The sequence below is a fragment of the Zalophus californianus genome, chromosome 8 (assembly GCF_009762305.2).
Source record: "Zalophus californianus isolate mZalCal1 chromosome 8, mZalCal1.pri.v2, whole genome shotgun sequence".
NCBI lineage: Eukaryota > Metazoa > Chordata > Mammalia > Carnivora > Otariidae > Zalophus > Zalophus californianus.
This window is the reverse complement of record NC_045602.1, coordinates 45,513,120-45,531,053: the sequence shown is the minus strand read 5'-3', so window position 1 is coordinate 45,531,053 and position 17,934 is coordinate 45,513,120.

Genomic DNA, 17,934 nt, shown 5'->3' with positions numbered 1-17,934 from the left:
ATTCACTTGTCAACAGGAAAGATTGAAGTGATGATAAGACCCAGACACTCACTAAGCATAGGTCCCTGTTTCCCATGGCAGCCTTCATTGACAGTGAAGCCATTTTCCTCATTGCTTGTTGAAGCATGATACAGGAGCAGTATAATGAAATAGAGCATACTTGCCCATGAAACCTTTGCCCAACACAATTCCATGCACCTTAAAAAGCCAAAGATGATCTAATTTTTGACATAAAAACACATTGATCATTTTGCAGATGTAAACTGGTTCAGGGAGATGAAATGATTTGTCTGAGGCCTCGCCATATTTCTGCTGCACATGGTTTTGAATGCCTGGACCTTCCTTGTTTTTCTCTCGTTGGACTTCAAAGGTTCAGTTCTCTGCCTTTTAAGGATCTCAAGAATCTAAAACTAAATCTCCTTTCAAAAATGGATTTTAGATTGTAAAAACATCAATGACAGTCGAGTTTCCTCTATCGATGTTTCTTCTTTTTTTTCCATTCATTCACCAGATGTTTATTTTATAGACATTTCCAAGCAAGCACTTCAGTGTTGGATCTCCCCCCTACAGAAAGTGCCAAGACCTGTGTTAGGACCTGAAGAGCACCCAGTGCTGAGTGAGAATTCAGCAAATAGGGGAAAACATTCCTTATAGTAATGTTTCAATAAGAAAAAAACCCTGACAAATGCCTTTAAATATAAGAAGAAGCAGGGCTCCAATCTGAAGCAACATGACCAATATATTTCATTGCAACTATGTCCCATAACCAGATGATAAATAGTGCCAGTCCTCGACAAAATTGTGAATTCTCTTTTTGTCAGTCTCAATAACCTCTTTACATACCTTTTTGTTCTTTTACTTTCTTCTCTTACCTTTCAAGCCTCCCAAACTTTCCTGTTGTTCTCACCTACCTTCTCTGCCATTCTGATTGTCTCCTGAATATCCATTTCTTCCTTTTCTTTGTATAACAACTTTGTTATATGAGTGACAATGATATATCCTCAGCTTCAGGAGGATCCTATTTGCTACAGCTAAACCTAATCAGCTTCAGGATGACCTTAAACTAGCTAACATCACCGAATCTTTGAGACACAGGTGTTTGTTGGAAGAAGCCCTCCTTTCCCCATAACTATGAGCAAGGAAGATGTAATACAGTTACTTTTAGCACTCCTTTCACAAAACCAGCTGGTAGATAAGGCCAACACACTGAAAAGAACAGAGTCAAGAAAATCATGGAGAAACCAAGATAGAGTCCTGATAAGACAACTCCAGAAGGCCACCTTAATTTCAGTTATATGATCAGTTATTACATAAGCTAGTATGAGTTTTGTTTTCTCTTCCCAGCAACTGAAGGTATCCTTAAAATCAATGATAGTATCACATCTCTTCCCTTGCAAGGGCCATTGGAGCTTCCATTTTTGGTAATATGGTAGAGTGCATTGTTTGGACCAAACTTTTGAGGGAAATCAACTCAAAATACCAAATAACCTATTAGAAACATCTTCTTAAAAGCATCAAACAGATGATAAAGTGTTAAGAAATTATTAGGACAAAATTTCAGTGAAATCTATAACCTGAGCATTCAAGATGCTTTTATCCTAAGGACATTGCAAAGAAGGCAAAACTGAGCATGCATTATGAACACTTCTTTGGACAGGACTATAGAATTCATGAATGCTGAATATGAAATTCAAAGCCCAGGTCTCCCTTACGGTGAGTCTCTAATAGGAGACTCTACCTCTTTAAACATGGAATCCCCTACACCTATCACTTAAAGTAAGGGAGAGCCAGAAGTACACTCCCATCCACTTTTTATCTTGAGGAAATTGTAAGAAAATTTGCCTTGGCATTGAACAGAATGGGAATATGATTGTCACTGAGAAGTTGGGACCATAGCAGGGCCTCATTTGTACCTGTAGCCCAAATTACCATCATTTGGATTATCCCCTCCCCCCCAAAAAAAAAAAAACAAAAAGAAATTTTTGCAGATTTCTAGATAGAATGGAACAATATGACAGACAGCATGAACATTTGCGAAGAAAGTGGTTTCTGACCTGAGCGTGAAGAAAAAGTTGTGGTGGTGGAGGGCTTTTCATAGAGAAGTGGCTCCATGCAGGCTCACCTCATGTGGCCAATCAGGAGATGCATCTAGTCTGTGATGAAAATCTCCTTTGTCAAATTTGCTGTCCATTGCCTATTTCTTAAGACTCAATGAGGATGAATGAGAACATCAGAAGAGGTTGGGGAAGGCATAGTAAGAACATGATGTCCCCAGCAGGGCACCAAAGAACTGCCGTGTTTTGAGAGCTTTTCTTTTGGAATTTGGGAGAGAGCAAAAGACTCGAGTTTTGATGGTGTTGAACTTTACCTCAGCCTTGTGCCCCCAGAAACAGTGATAGTTAAATTCTCCCACCTTCTGTGTTCTGGGAAATGTTTGACCAAAAAGGATTAGTTTGCCCTCACGTATTTTAAGATGAGACCAGTCTCCATTTTCTCCTGACTCCCATAGACTTACAGATGACATGGATGACTCCTGTCTACCCGCCTCTGGAAATCTTCAGGGCCCTTTGTTGTGTTTAAAGTGTTCATCATTTAAATGTTCATTAATGATGAACATTTCTCCTATTGCAGTAACCTGAATAAAATCATCTTTTAATTATTTGGTTATTTTTTTCTTTCACAAGTGATAGACTGTCTCTACAATTGATGTGAAGGAATAATATTTGGTGTTTTGAAATATTTCAAGATTTTCCAAGAATAGGCTCAAGGCTGGGAACAAAGTCCATCTTGCCTAGATAAGAAAGGATATGTTTGCTAGAGGTAGGCCGATCTAATCAGGAGGACAAATCTTTCATCAAAACTTATATTTCTGTTAGTACGGAGGGTATTAAGGAAAAACAAATGAGAAGAAAAAGAATATAAGACATAGATTGGAAAGTGCAAGTACTTGGAATTAGGCCAGCATTTGAATGCCAGGCTCTGTGGCTAACTAGCTGTGTGATTTGGGGTGAGCTTGGTGTAATTGCTGTTCCCAGTGGATACTTCTTTTACTCTTCCAGCTAAATCTTGGCCATCACTCAAGCCACACATCTTGTTTTAGGCTTTTTGTGTGTTAGTGGGTATATCTGGTTCTAGTCCAGGACCGTCTCCATTTCTCCCTCCCAGTGATCGCTGTAAGCTGTCCTGATTTGCCATTGAAACCTGTGCTATCACAAGAAATTAAGTTTAATTTGTGAATGCAGAGAAGTGGAAGCAGGGGCTTATCGGGAACGACCTTATAGTAACTTCATTTTTTTCTTTGACAGAGACTAGATGGGTAAGTCAGAGATATGTGGTAGAAACAGGGCTCCGCCCTCGTCAAGGCATTTGGCAATGATATTCATTATGGATGAGAGGAAGATGTAAGATGGATCATAATAAACTCAGGTGGATGCGAGCTAATAATAAAAATCCTGAAAGGATGCCAATGTAGAAAAATCTGTTTCAATGGAAAACTATGCATTGTCCACAAATAGCACATCTGTATTCCCTACAAATGATATAGCCCTTCTGAGTTATCAGATTCTAGTCTTTTATTGTCTTTCAGCTATTTTATGACTCTTTAATTTGTTAGCCATGCAAATTCTGTCTTGTCCAGTAGAGTTTTGAGTGCCTTCCTTCTGGTGGAAACATCAGTTTTGCCTCCATTACAATTCAGTAACTTTACTCTCAATATGTATTTGTCCTCTTAATCTTTTCCTTTGAGTTGTTTATAACATCTGCCTGATTCTCTCATTAAATGAGTAAAATATAATCTTTTAATACATGTTCATTTTTTATCATTTGTAGAGTCTTAATTTTACCTTGTTTCAGAAAAAAATGAGAACTGAGAGCATTGATACTATATTATACAATGCTGGGACCAGGAATACTTTCTTGTGTCTGTAGTCAACTAGCTATGCTGGAAAACAGCCTGCTCCTGGAAGATAATTAAAGTTGCTTACTTGGCCAGGTGAACAGATTTGCTTTTCAAGCCTCCCTTGAAGACCCTTAATCCATTAGCCCACCGATTGAAAGTTATTAACATCACAAACTATCCAACTACATCAGTTCCCTGCCATGGTGGACTTTAAATAATCCAGCCCCGGCACTAAAAATACCAGAGGCACCCTTCCCTACATTCCTCCTTTTGACCAACCACTGGTTCTGTTAGAAAAGCAGCTTAGCCTTGGTATGGTAAGTTTAAAATCTCTCTTTTGCCTAATTAACAGATATTCTTGGTAGTCTGTGTGGGTGTGTATGGTAAAATGAATGATAGTGGGAATTGTAATTATCAGCTGCTTCTACCAGATGACATATACTAGGTGCTCAATTTGGGATTATGTAATCAAATTGTCTTTTTTTTTTTTTTTTTAAGCAAAAGTCAGGTCAGGTCTGCACTCCATGCTAGGGATCCAGATTAGGATCTGCCAACAAGTAGCAAAGTGTTACATATATACATATATTAGGTGCCCAAAAAAGTATTTGAAAGTATTTGCCAATGGTAAGAGATCGTTTTTTCCTAAAAACCCAGTTACTTGAGAAAAAAGTCTAAGTAAAATAAAACATCAGATGTAGGTACAGGTTTGTATGAATGAAAAGGGTATGTATTACACCTGCAAATATTCACTACATTTAAATATGCAGAGAAAATACAGTATAGTTCATTTATTTCTAACTAAAATGATCTGATCTTTCTCTTGAATGCCCCCAAATTCTCTTCCTTCCAATACTAATCCCAGTGTTTCTATGTCCCCCTTCGCCCCTCTAAGGGTCCCAGCTACAGAGGAGGGAAACTGAGGCATCTGTGGCTTTACCTCCTCAAGCTCTTTCTTTCCACAGTTACCAGAGCTCAGAAGTCTTTGCTTCTACTTCTTATCTACCCAGTATTTCCATAATGTAAAATCCAGAAACAAATTCAAAACAAAGGGTGTGCAAGGACTTTTCTAGAGTACACATGCACAAAATACTTGAGAAAATAAATTTCCAGGTCCTCCATTTCTTTTAGGTACTCTTTTCAAATTTGATTGGCCTGAGGAAGTGCCGTGATTTTGTTTCCATCTCATCTCTCACAGTCTCCCCTCTCATTTTAGCAAAGCAAACTGTTCATTTCCCCAGCAGTAACCTCTCCATGGCCTCTGGGTGTGAAACACTGCAGCACACTGAATTAAGAGGATTACAACTGATTGAAGCAGGACAAACTGACACCTACAGCTACACAGAGATTAAATATAGCCTATCTCCTAGCCAGATAATATAAAGTCTCCCGCCAGCTCAAAATATTTGATGAAAGGAGGAAAAAAAGAGGATTATTTGTTGATTAATGAGCATCTGCCTAATGAATATTTATATTATTACAATAACAACTAAATAACCTAATAACAACTAATAACTAAATAACCTAATAACAACTAAATAACAACTAAATAATAACAACTAAACAACTAATAACAACTAAAAAACCTAAATTCCTTCCGTGATTCAGGCACTTTGCTTAAATTATTATGATTCCACAAGAATTCTCCTTGTAGCCCTCATTTTACAAATCAGAAAAGTGAAGCCGGAAAGCTGAAGGCATGAGGTCGGAAGCTGGTAGGGCTCTGAGCTGAGACAGGCCGGCCGGACCCACCTGAGCAAGCTGCCTCCAGTGCCCAGAGCTTTACTCACCCTGCCTTCAGGTGGGAAGTGGAGGGAAGAAGCAAATGAACCCAGGAAAGTCTGAGCTTCCTTTCATAAACCGGATACTGGAGTCTTCATGAATTTCAACCAGTGTTTGAAAGAGCCAGTGAGAAAAGAATGTATTTAGTTAAGGAATAGCAATAGGGACACAGAGGAGACCTTCATTTGGAACATTTCTGAACATGTAAAATGTTTTACTGATTTGCTTCCTAATGAATGAATGAATGTAACACTGGGCTCAGGTGTTAAACAGGTGCAGCACTAGAGGGAGAATCTGGAGACCACTCAACTGCCCTAGTAGGCCTCAGTGACATGGTACAAATTATAGATTTACAAACTGCCCTGGTGACAAAAAGTATGCAGATAGTTTATGCATATGAGTATTTATAGGCATGTACAAAACTTTATATGAGTAAAAAACTTTAAAGTTTTTTTTAAAAAGTGAAGTACCAGAATCTTCCAAAACTCATTTTAGCTTTTGCTCAAGTCCTAAAAGCTCTACCTTATTTTTATAGTTTCTTCTGTTACTAATATTTTTTTCTTAATCTTGGAAAAAGATTGAAAATAAGGTAAAGTTCAAAGAAGAAAATAAGATCCTTGATAACCCACAGCTAATCACCGATAATATTATGATCTTTCTGTGTAAATGTACGTATATATAGTATAAAATTGCCAAATTTATATCATATATTCATTTATGTGGATACATGTATTTATAAATATATGTACATATTTTTACTTCCTCTTTTTTGTCCTTAAAATTATATCACGAGTATCCCCCATATTCTAAGAAGATACTATTTTTAATGGCTATGTAATATGTTGGCATGCACTTATACCACAATTCAGATGACCAAAATTCTATTGCTGGACATTTAAAGTTCTTCCATTTGTTAGGTTATAAATAATGGGAAGAATCAGCACTCTTTAAAGCCTCCCCCATTTTTTTTAAAGATTTTATTTATTTATTTGAGAGAGAGAATTAGAGAGAGAGAGAGAGCACATGAGAGGGGGGAGGGTCAGAGGGAGAAGCGGACTCCCTGCCAAGCAGGGAGCCCGATGCGGGACTCGATCCCGGGACTCCAGGATCATGACCTGAGCCGAAGGCAGTCGCTTAACCAACTGAGCCACCCAGGCGCCCCAAAGCCTCCCCCATTTTTTAATTAAAAAAAAATTTTATAAAAAATCAATAGAATATTTTGCAATAATGGAAGTGTTTTACTCTGCCTTGTTCAGCAACCACTAACCACATGTGGCTGTTGAGTTTATGCTTTGTGGTTAGTGCAGCTGAGGAACTGAATTTCTCATTTATTCAATTTTAATACATTTAAATTTAATTACTCACATGTGACCTTATTGGTCAAAGCCCAGCTTGAGTTTAGTGCACTACTTTAGGTTATTTGCTTGTATGCAGGAATACCCCCATCTTGTGGCCTTCTAAAATATTGCCTTTAAAATTGTTTTGAAACCCAGGTGTATTTGCAACTGTAAGCACAATTTGTAGTTGTAACTTCATGATGTTCCTGGATCACAAGAGTATACCTAATAGCTTATATAAAGTAACTGCAAATTTAAAGATTGACATTGCTAAAATACAGTAGGTTCTCAGGGTGAATGAAGTCACACTGGTACAGTTAGTGCCTTGACAAACCCTAAGAAGAGGCGAATTTGCTTTGCCATTTGGGATAGTCACTCTTTTGGTTGATCTTTTAATGAACAGCTGAAATCTCTAAGAGTTACTGACACATAAAATTAGGCCCTTTATTTGTTTTGCTATTTAAAAGTCTTCTTTGTTTTAAAATATTATTTAAAATTTTATTCTCCTAGCAGCTTTTCCTGTTTGTCTTCACATAATGTCTACTGATATTCCTGTTCTACAGATCCACTCAGGATTTTTGTTATAAAGTCCATATTGTAAATTCTAGTCTATTTGTCCTATATCTGCAGCTGATTCAACTCTTAATCCTTCCTGTAAATCTAGTACACAGTTCTCAAAATTGGCCTGATATATGTGTATGTGGGTATATATATATATATATATACACATCTATATGTATGTGTATATTTATGTGTCTTTTGAATATATGAATTATTGGTGATTTAAAGAGGAGCAAAATTAAGATCCACCTTAACCCCAACTAAGTTTCTAACTAATTAGAGATAGACAATGGTGGAAAACAGGTGAAGACAAAAACATCAGCTTCACTACTGATAATTTTTTTAAGTTTTTTTTTATTTTAATTCCAGTTAGTTTACAATGTTATATTAGTTTCAAGTGTACAATATAGTGATTTAACATTCCATACAACATCAGGTGCTCAGCACAGGTGTACTCCTTAATCCCCATCACCTGTTTCACATATTGCCCCCTCTCCTACCCACCTCCCCTCTGGTAGCCATCAGTTTGTTCTCTATAGTTAAGAGTCTGTTTCTTGGTTTGCCTCTCTCTTTCTCTTTTTCTTCCCTTTGCTCATTTGTTTTGTTTCTTAAATTCCACATATAAGTGAAATCATATGGTATTTGTCTTTCTCTGACTTATTTTGCTTAGCATTATACTGTCTGGCTCCATCCATCTCATTGCAAATGGCAAAATTTCATTCTTTTTTATGGCTGAACAATATTCCATCATATATATGATATATATATATGATATATCACATCTTTTTTATCCATATATAATCAATAAACAGTGCTTCCGTATCTTGGCTATTGTAAATAATGCCGCTATAAACATAAACATGCATGTATCCCTTTGAATCATATTTTTTTTTATTGTTTGGGTAAATACCCAGTAGTGTGATTGCTGGATTGTAGGGTAGTTCTATTTTTAACTTTTTGAAGAAACTCCATACTGTTTTCTACAGTGGCTATACCAGTTTACTGATAGAAGTATTTTTTAAAATATGACTTTGTGATATGGCAATAATGGAAATTCTAATATTGAACTTCGGAGTTAGACTTTTCTAACTACTCATAGGCAGCCCTGGAAACCATGGGCCTCCCTCAATGGCAGGTCTCTGTAAAAATTATATGACATAGAGGCAGACCAGAGGGGCACATATTATGAGCAGCTGGTCCCAGAGAGAAGAGATGGATGGAGAATGGAGGGAGGGTGGGAAGAAGAGAGTCTACTGTGAACAGGGCAGGTGTCTCACACTCATAGTTCTACTTTGGGAGAAAGATTTAAAGGCAGACTGTTTATGGTAACTCCCACCTCATAGCAACTAGAATATTGAGAAAAAGTACTCACACTGATGGAAATGAATAAATGATATTCTAATATGATGTTTGTGAAATTTTAGCTCTTTGGTGAAGTAATTTCAGCTTTACCTGAGAGCTGTTGAGGAGAAGAATATTTATCCGTCTTTGTACAGCTCTACACATTATTGTTCATCTTTTCCAACCTGAAGGGGTCATAAATTAGGTGAATGTAATAAATGACTCTAAAATGAGACTAAATACTGATGTCAGACTCATTCCTCTCAAAATGCTGCTTCAGTTTGCCTGGGAAACTTTGAAAACTCAGTTTGCCTGGGAGACTTGTAGCTCAAATAGAAAAGAATTAGCTCAAAAGTCATTATATTATAAAACTGTTTAAAAGCCATCCAGTTACAATATAAAGGGAAAAAATCAGTAACTGTAAAATAGTACCATAGCAATAATGATAAGCTACAACATAAAATAGAAATATTTTATTCACAACAGCAATAAAAGTATAAAATTCTAATTGTAGTAATTCACCCTAGGGATACACGTGCCATTGTGCATAACGGTTTATGATAGGGATATTCATCACAGAAGTGTTTATAATCATCCTCATAAAATTATGGTGATAGATGTTTTTAAATGTGCTAACTTGGCAAAATTTTTAAATTTTCTGACAACTCTATATTGTCCCCAGCACTAAAGACTCACCAGTCCATGAAACAATAAATCTGAGAACAATTTTATTCGATCTACTAATATGTCATTCTAGGAATTGGTATTAGAGAAAATAGTTTGTATCTTTGTAGCTTGTAGGCAACCCAGCCAGAGATAATCTCTAGTGAGAAGAGATGCCAGGAAATTCACTCTGATTTGAGTCATTAAAGGTGAGCACCCCATTTGCCACCATCAAATATCCCTGAGAATATTTGTGATCACTGAGGATAATCACTCTTAGAAATGTAGGAGGTACAGGCAATTGTTCAAAAAAGGATTTAATTGGGTCTTTTCTGTGTCAAGAGATTAAATGGCAATGATGCCCTATTCCAGGACAGGGTTCTGAGAACAGGCTGTGCATCACGTGGAAATGCCAAGTTCAGAATCCATAATAATATGAGAGTCAAAGCATGGTGCTTCTTTGATTAAGCCTCGCACCAGGATCAGGATTGCAAGCACAAATGCTGCCAGTCAGGCATTATAAATGTTTGTATTGGGCTGGTGTAAAACTGAGAGACAGTAATGTTTGCCATGAAATGTGCTGCCAAATAAACCACTTCTGACAGTTGAATTTGGCCCACAGGCAACCAGTTTGTGACCCTTGACTGAGAGAGAGAGTTAATCTTGCTTCAGAGAATCACAACTGACTGGGTAGGAATCTGGTCCCGACAGGCATTCTGTATACTGGGCATTCTGGTTCTGTTGTATGGAGAGGACCAGTGTCAACAGTGACACCATGTGGCAGTGAAGAGCAGTGGCAATGTGACTTCACCTCTCAGTAGAGACCGGATTTTCTATTACTAGAACAGGTGGGGTGGGGGTGGGGGGGCTTCAAAATTTACCCAGGAAAGTACTAGAATAGAGCAATTCATGTACAGTGTAGTTTTAGAGTATTCATATCATTTTCAGAGGTTCCTCTCACCCCCCTGCCTTTCCCTCCCTCCCTCCCTCTCTTCCTTCTTCCTTCCTTCCTCCTCTCTCTCAATCTATCCTTTAACTCTCATTAGTTTGTGAACTATCTTGGTACATTGTGAGATCTTCCCTCTCAGACTGGAGATTTAGCAGAGCGGATACTACGTCTTCCTCACTACGTGAGGTAGTTACTACGAGTGGGAGTTTCGTTCCCTCAAGGTTCTAAACAGCTGCCCACCGGTACATGCTGTTGGTATATCCATCGGTCAGAATGCACTCCAGAGACAGAACTCTTTGTGCCAACTGCCTCCATAGCCACCAACTGTTTATCTCCACCCCATTTTCCCACATCCAGAAACATGAATGCAATATTGTTGACTGGTACATGAGCTAAACTGACAGTTGGTGGCACTGCTTCTCAACCAAAATTCCTAATGCGTAAGAATAAGAAATTTTATCTCTTCATTCACCACAAGAGGTGATCTAAACTCTAAGGACATGAGAATTGCTAGGGTCACAGATTTCTGAACCCAGCCCCTTAGAACAAATAGAATAGGTCTTGAAATCTGCAGGTTTAGTATTCCAAGTGATTCCAATTCGCGTAGTACCTAAATCACATTTTTTGAAGTAAAGACATGGGGTGACAGGGCTTCAGACTCAAGAATTAGGATGGGGTAAAAGTTTCCTTCAGACATATCTTTCTGATCTGAGAGGTTTGCCAAAGTCTTCCGTGATTCTGTGCTTCTCTCATATATACCTATGGATGTAGATATAGATACATACAGATATATATATCTGTATATGTATAGAGAGAGATACACGTGTAGGTGATATGTATGTATAAAAACTTATGTCTACTGATCGTCAAGCAGTCTCAATTCTCTTAATGATTCCCTTTCCATTCATGAGCAAGATCAAAACGAATATTCATTCCACCCAACCAGTGAGTGGCTGAGATTGTTATATATGTGTTTATTGACCTTATTTCTAACATTTAACATTCATTTATGAGCATTTTAAATCATATTGAAAACTTAAAAAATTAAAAATAAAAAATAGGTCATACTGAAAACTAAAACATTTTTATCATGAACACCCAAACACCTACCACGTAGATTCTGCAATAAATATTTTACTATCTTTGTTTCATCAGTTTTCTGTATACCTAGGCATTCCTCTGTTTCCATCAATCTATCTTGTTTTTTGATATATCTTATTTTAATATAGGTTGGAGACATCAGTACAAATACTTCATTATGTATCTTATTAACTAGAGTTCAAGATGTGTTTATGCTTTTTAATATAAAATTTCTATGCAATGAAATGCTTACATCTTTTGGATATCATTCATTGAGTTCCGACACCCATATTTACCGGTGCAACCCAATTCCTTATCAACGTGCAGAACAATGTATCATCCCAGAAGTTCCCTCATATACTTTCCCATATGAGTAGATCCTCAACTCCATCTCTCAGAGGCAGCCATTGTTCTAATTATTTTCCACTATAACCCAGGTTTGCTTGTTCAGATTACACATAAATGGAATCATAAATTAAGATTTTTTTGTGTGTGTGTAAGGCTTCTTTTATTTAGCGTGTTTTTTTGAGATCCATTCATGTTGTGAATAACAATAGTTTTTTTTTTCTTTTGTATTACTACATAGTATTACAATCCACAAATATACTAGTTTGTGTATCTACTATATTTGATGGAAAACCAGGCTGTTTCCAACTTGGGGCTATTATGAATAATCCTGCTACAAACATTCAGGTGTAAATATTTTGTGGAGATATACTTTTATTTCTCTTGGATTAGTACGTAGTAGTAGAATGGCTAGGTCAAAAAGGAGGACTATGTCTAGTTTTATTTTAAAAAATGCCAGAATTTTTAATAAAGTAGTTCTGTCATCTTAACCATTTTGACTTCCCACCAACAATATATGAGAGTCCCAGTTGCTCCATGTACTCAGTAACAATTGGCATTGTCAGTCTTTTTAATTTTAGTCATTTTGATATCTAACAGTATCTTAGACTTTTTAAATTTTATTATGTTAGTATCTTAGACTTTGACCTAAATGTCAGCTTTTCTTTTTTTAATGAATTATGTGGCTCAGAGCCATCCAAAAATAGCTTCTAAAAATGTGTTTGAATGTCTACTCTTATGTGTGGAATTACTAGGAGATGTGTGAAAGGTGAAAGAGAAAAATAGCCCCTATCCTTAAAGAGCTTACATTCTTAATATCTACAACATGAGACAATAAAATACAAAGTCTGTGTGACTAAATTGGACTCAAGGTGCGAGATTAGAATAAAGATGGTCATTGCACAAGTCAATTGCTGGGGAAGTCTTTAAGCTAAAGATTGAAAAGTGAGTGCTGTTTGGGTTATAAAATAAGATGAGAAATGAGGTTAGCATTCCACTGGGGAAAATAGCCAGAATGAGGCCCTAAACTCAGAACAAGCAAGCGGTATGGAAAAGAGATGGAAATGCCCCTGCAACTCCATGTGCAGACTTTTGCAGCGTTCAATTAGGCTGTCACGAATATAACACCACCATTAGATCCCATGCCAAGATTTAGTTGTCTGGTCATTTTTCCTGCTACCTGTTTTCTTTTTTTTTTTTTTTTAAGATTTTATTTATTTATTTGAGAGAGAGAGAGAATGAGAGATAGAGAGCACGAGAGGGAAGAGGGTCAGAGGGAGAAGCAGACTCCCTGCTGAGCAGGGAGCCCGATGCAGGCCTCGATCTCGGGACTCCAGGATCATGACCTGAGCCGAAGGCAGTCGCTTAACCAACTGAGCCACCCAGGCGCCCCCTGCTACCTGTTTTCAATGAAATGATTTTTTATTTTACATCACAAAATTCAAACCCATATCTCAATGTACTAGTGAGATATACAGGACTTGCCCTATGTGATGAACGCCAAAGTCTTACATATGTTTTCTGTTATTTTGGACTTAGAAGCACCATGGGTAGCTCTTTACACATAAGGAGGCAGCATTCTGAGATGAGTGCAATTTCATCTTCCCCCTTTTTAAAATGGGCCTGAAACTTCTTTCCATCAGCTTCCATGCTATTTTTCGTTGGGAGCATATATGACATAGCACAAGAGAAAATAAACTTTACAGTCAATCAGATACACCTGTGATTATGGTCTGTCTCTTGAGCAAGTTCGACTGCCATACCTCAGCTTCCTCATCTCTAAAATCAGGATGAAGGCAGAGCCCACCTCATTGAGCTGCTGAGGTGATTACACAAGATAGTGTATGTTAAGTGCTTAGCGCAGTCCCTGGCTCAATAAATGTCAGTTATTTTTATTATGTTCTTTGATCATATTTGCCAATTTTGCCTGACTTCTTAGTCTGTTATTCCTAGGTTTCAGGTATTAAATATGAAAGCATATACAGTGAGCATAACAGGCATTGTATTTAGATGCCTGAATTTGCTGACAGGTTTTTTTTTTATATCTTCCAATGTAGCTCAGTTAATATATGTTTCTCCTGATTTCTCCTCTTTAAAATAATAATCCACTCATAGTTTTGAATATTTTAATATGAAATAAACAAATATAACTTGCCTTATTATAAGTCTGAAATATAACCAAAAGTCATGCCTGAAAAGAACATTTAATATGAAATATCAGGTGGGAGTTTCTCATATCATGATTATGGTGGCAGGGCTCATGGGGATTTTTTTTGAGATACAAGTAACTTCATTTCTAGCAACAGGCTTTAATGCAACGTAGATTTGTATTTCAAGGTACTGCCATGGCCTTTATTTTATTAATTGCAAAAACAAACAGCTGCTCAGATGGAGTGATCTGAGGGACTCTGGGACAAACTCTGCTAAGAAATGTCAAGCCTCTACCACGGGGCTGGCACACTGCCTGAAATTGCTGGGGAACTCTCTGTTAAAATGAAAATATACCTGGGAAATTTAACACATTCGCCAGTCTCTTGAGCCCTTCAGACCTTAGAGTAAACTTATTAATCTGATGACTTTCCTGCTGACCTTAAGTGTAAGCTTTCGGTAGAGGATGAAAGGAAACTCCATTGGATTTGTGGCAGTTCCCAGACAGCACAAACAAGTGTTTTCATTTAGGCATAGCACACATCATGGTACAATGTATTAATGGGGCTAGGTGTTGAAGGGAGGTAGGACTGGGAGTCAGAGACATGGACTTAAGTTTTATTCCATCATTTGATTTGTGTGTAGACTTGGTCAACCTTCCAATTCCCGAGACCTGTGTTTCCTTACCTACACAATGGGGAAATTCATTTCTGTTCTAATATTCAGGGTATTAGTGAGAATTAAACGAAGCAATAGGCATGAAAGTCCTCTGGATACAGAAATGCATCTGATCTAATACACAATGTTATTCTTTTTGTAATGATTGCTAATGTAGGATCTTGGTGAGAAAATGCCTATTGAAGGATTGAAATAGGTAAGCATAAGAAAGAATGTTTATGCAGCAATAACTTGATTTACCATGAGTTTAGTGTTCTAAGATTAGGTTTTACTATTGCAACCATTACCCTGTTTGGTCTTTACAAAAACATGTGACTTAGACAGGACAGGTATTTCTCTCCCCATTTTACAGGTGAGAATGTCAAAATCAACACACAAAAGTCATCCTGTGCAGTATCTTTTCTCTCTGTAACCTACTGCTGGGAGAATAGCATGGTCAATGTCAAGAAGCTGAAGCTTACAGAAAAATATACGAAAAAAGAGTACTTTTTAATATTTGCACCAAAAGAAGAAGGAAGAATGCTTTGTTATTTGAAACAGCTAGAGAAGTATTGGCACACTACAGCTAGATAGGGAAATCCTCAAATGCATTGTGCTTTTAAGGAGATTATCATTAAACTAAGGAAGGTGTAATATTTGACATATAGGCTCAGTGAGGAGACTAAAAAGGAGACCCTTTATACTCTAAAAGACTTTAGGACTCCTGGTCAAGACAAATGATGTAGTTTAAAACAGAATACCAAAAAGAAATGGTAAAAGCAACAAGGTATTATTATAAGACCAATTAGGTTCATGAAGTACAGCTTATATCAGGCTAACCCAATTTTCTGAGCTTTCATTATTGTTGTTGGTAACATACTGCAAATTGGTTGGTTGATCAAAGGACAGAATTCTGTGACAATCCACCAGAAACCTTGTCACCTGTGGATCTCAGTTTATTAACAGCCACTCTTTGGATATCATGTTTCAGCCAATTATCAAGCTACCCTATTTACTTAATGTCCATAACTCATGTTTCCATCTTGACTACAAGGATAAATCAAGAGATTTTATCATATCTCAATAAAACATGATAATTTCATTAATCAACCAACTTGGGCAATATGATATCAACCCTCCCTCTGAGGGAGGAAACATCCTAGAGATTGAGTTCAACCACAGAGGCAATGAATCATCAATACTGCTTATGTAATAAAGTCTCAGTAAAAACTCTTGACACTAAAGCTTGAGTGAACTTCCCTGGTTGGCAGTACTCTGTACATATTATCATAAGTTAATGACAGGAGAGTAATACATCCCAAGGATGCTTCCACCCAGTGGAAGCTTCACTTTTGGAAACTTCCCAGACCATGCCCTATGTGCCTCTTCCTTTGACTGGTTCTAATTTGTATCTTTTTTCAATAATAAAACTGTAATCATAAGTATAAAGCTATCCTAAGTTCTCTGAGTCATTCTAATGAGTTATCAAACTTGAGAGTGATTTGGGGAACCCTTCTAACTTTCAGATGAGGTGAGGGCAGTCTTGTGGGGGTTTTTTGACTTTGCAGTTTGTCTAACTGGATATTCTCTGAAAATAAATTGCCAACATTCTGCCATTTCTTTTCTCAATTCTTCAGCACTTATTCCTACAAGCAAGCTTTTTTCCTCTGTAATCACAATAATAAAATAAAATCACCAAACATACAAGCCATATTCAAATTTCCCCAGTTGTACCACAAAGGCATTTTAGAGTTATTCTAATTGGTTTTCAAGATGTTAATATTCATGATAAAATTGATACTAAGAAATAATATTATGCCCTCTTTTTTTACTCGCTACCTTATCTGAAGAGAAAACTGACAGAGAAGAAATATGTAAAGAACAGAGAGGAGCATAGTTATGAAGAGGAAAACATTTTAAGATTAAATCCAGTCGGGGAAGCTGACCATAGATGTCTTGTGAGTGAAAGAACATTAGCTGTTCGTTAAGGCAGAGAAAATTGTAATTAAGGGAAAGCATTGAAAGATGGCTTAAGCTTATTTTTTTTTAAATTGAAGTATAATTAACATACAATGTTGTATTAGTTTCAGGTGTACAACATATTGATCCAACAATTCTATATATTACTCTGTGCTCACCACAGTAAGTGTAGTCACCATGTAAGGTCATTACAATATTATTGACTATACTCCCTCTGCTGTGCTTTTAATCTCCCTGACTTATTTATTTTATAACTAGAAGTTTGTACTTCTTAATCCCCTTTATTATTTCACCCATCCTTCCACCTACCTCCCCTCTGGCAACCACCAATTTGTTCTCTGTATTTAAGAGTCTGTTTTTTTGTTTGTTTATTTGTTGTTTGTTTCTTTGTTTTGTTTTTTAGATTTTATATATAAGTGAAATCATATGCTATTTATCTTTCTCTGACTTATTTCATTTAGGATAATACTCTCTAGGTCCATTCATGCTATCACAAGGGACAAGATTTCATTTTTTTTAATGACTTAGTAATATTCCAGTTTAGTGTGTGTGTGTGTGTGTGTGTGTGTGTGTGTGTGTGTGTGTGTGTGTGTCTGTGTATGTCTGATGGATACTTGGGTTGCTTCCATATCTTGGCTATTGGAAATAATGCTGCAATAAACACAGAGGTGCATATATCTTTTTGAGTGAGTATGTCTTTTCTTTGGGTAAATACCCAGTAGTGGGATTACTAGATCATATGGTATTTTCTATTTTTAATTTTTTGAGGAAACTCTGTACTGTTTTCCACAGTGGCTGCATCAGTTTACGTTCCCACTAACAGTGCATGAGGGTCCCTTTTTTCCACATCCTCACCAATGCTTGTTATTTCTTATCTTTTTGATTCTAGCCCTTCTGACAGATGTAGGGTGATATCTCACTGTAGTTTTGACTTGCATTTCCCTGATTAGAGAGGTTGACCACCTTTTCAGGTGTCTGTTGGCCATCTGTGTCTTCTTTGGAAAAATGTCTATTCAGGTCCTCTGCCCATTTTTAACAAGATCATTTGTTTTTTTGGTGTTGAGGTGTTTAAGTTCTTTATATATTTTGAATATTAACCCTCTAATGGAGATATCATTTGCAAATATCTTCTCCCATTCACTAGATTGCCTTTCATTTTGTTGATGGTTTCCTTTGCTATGCAAAAGCTTTTTATT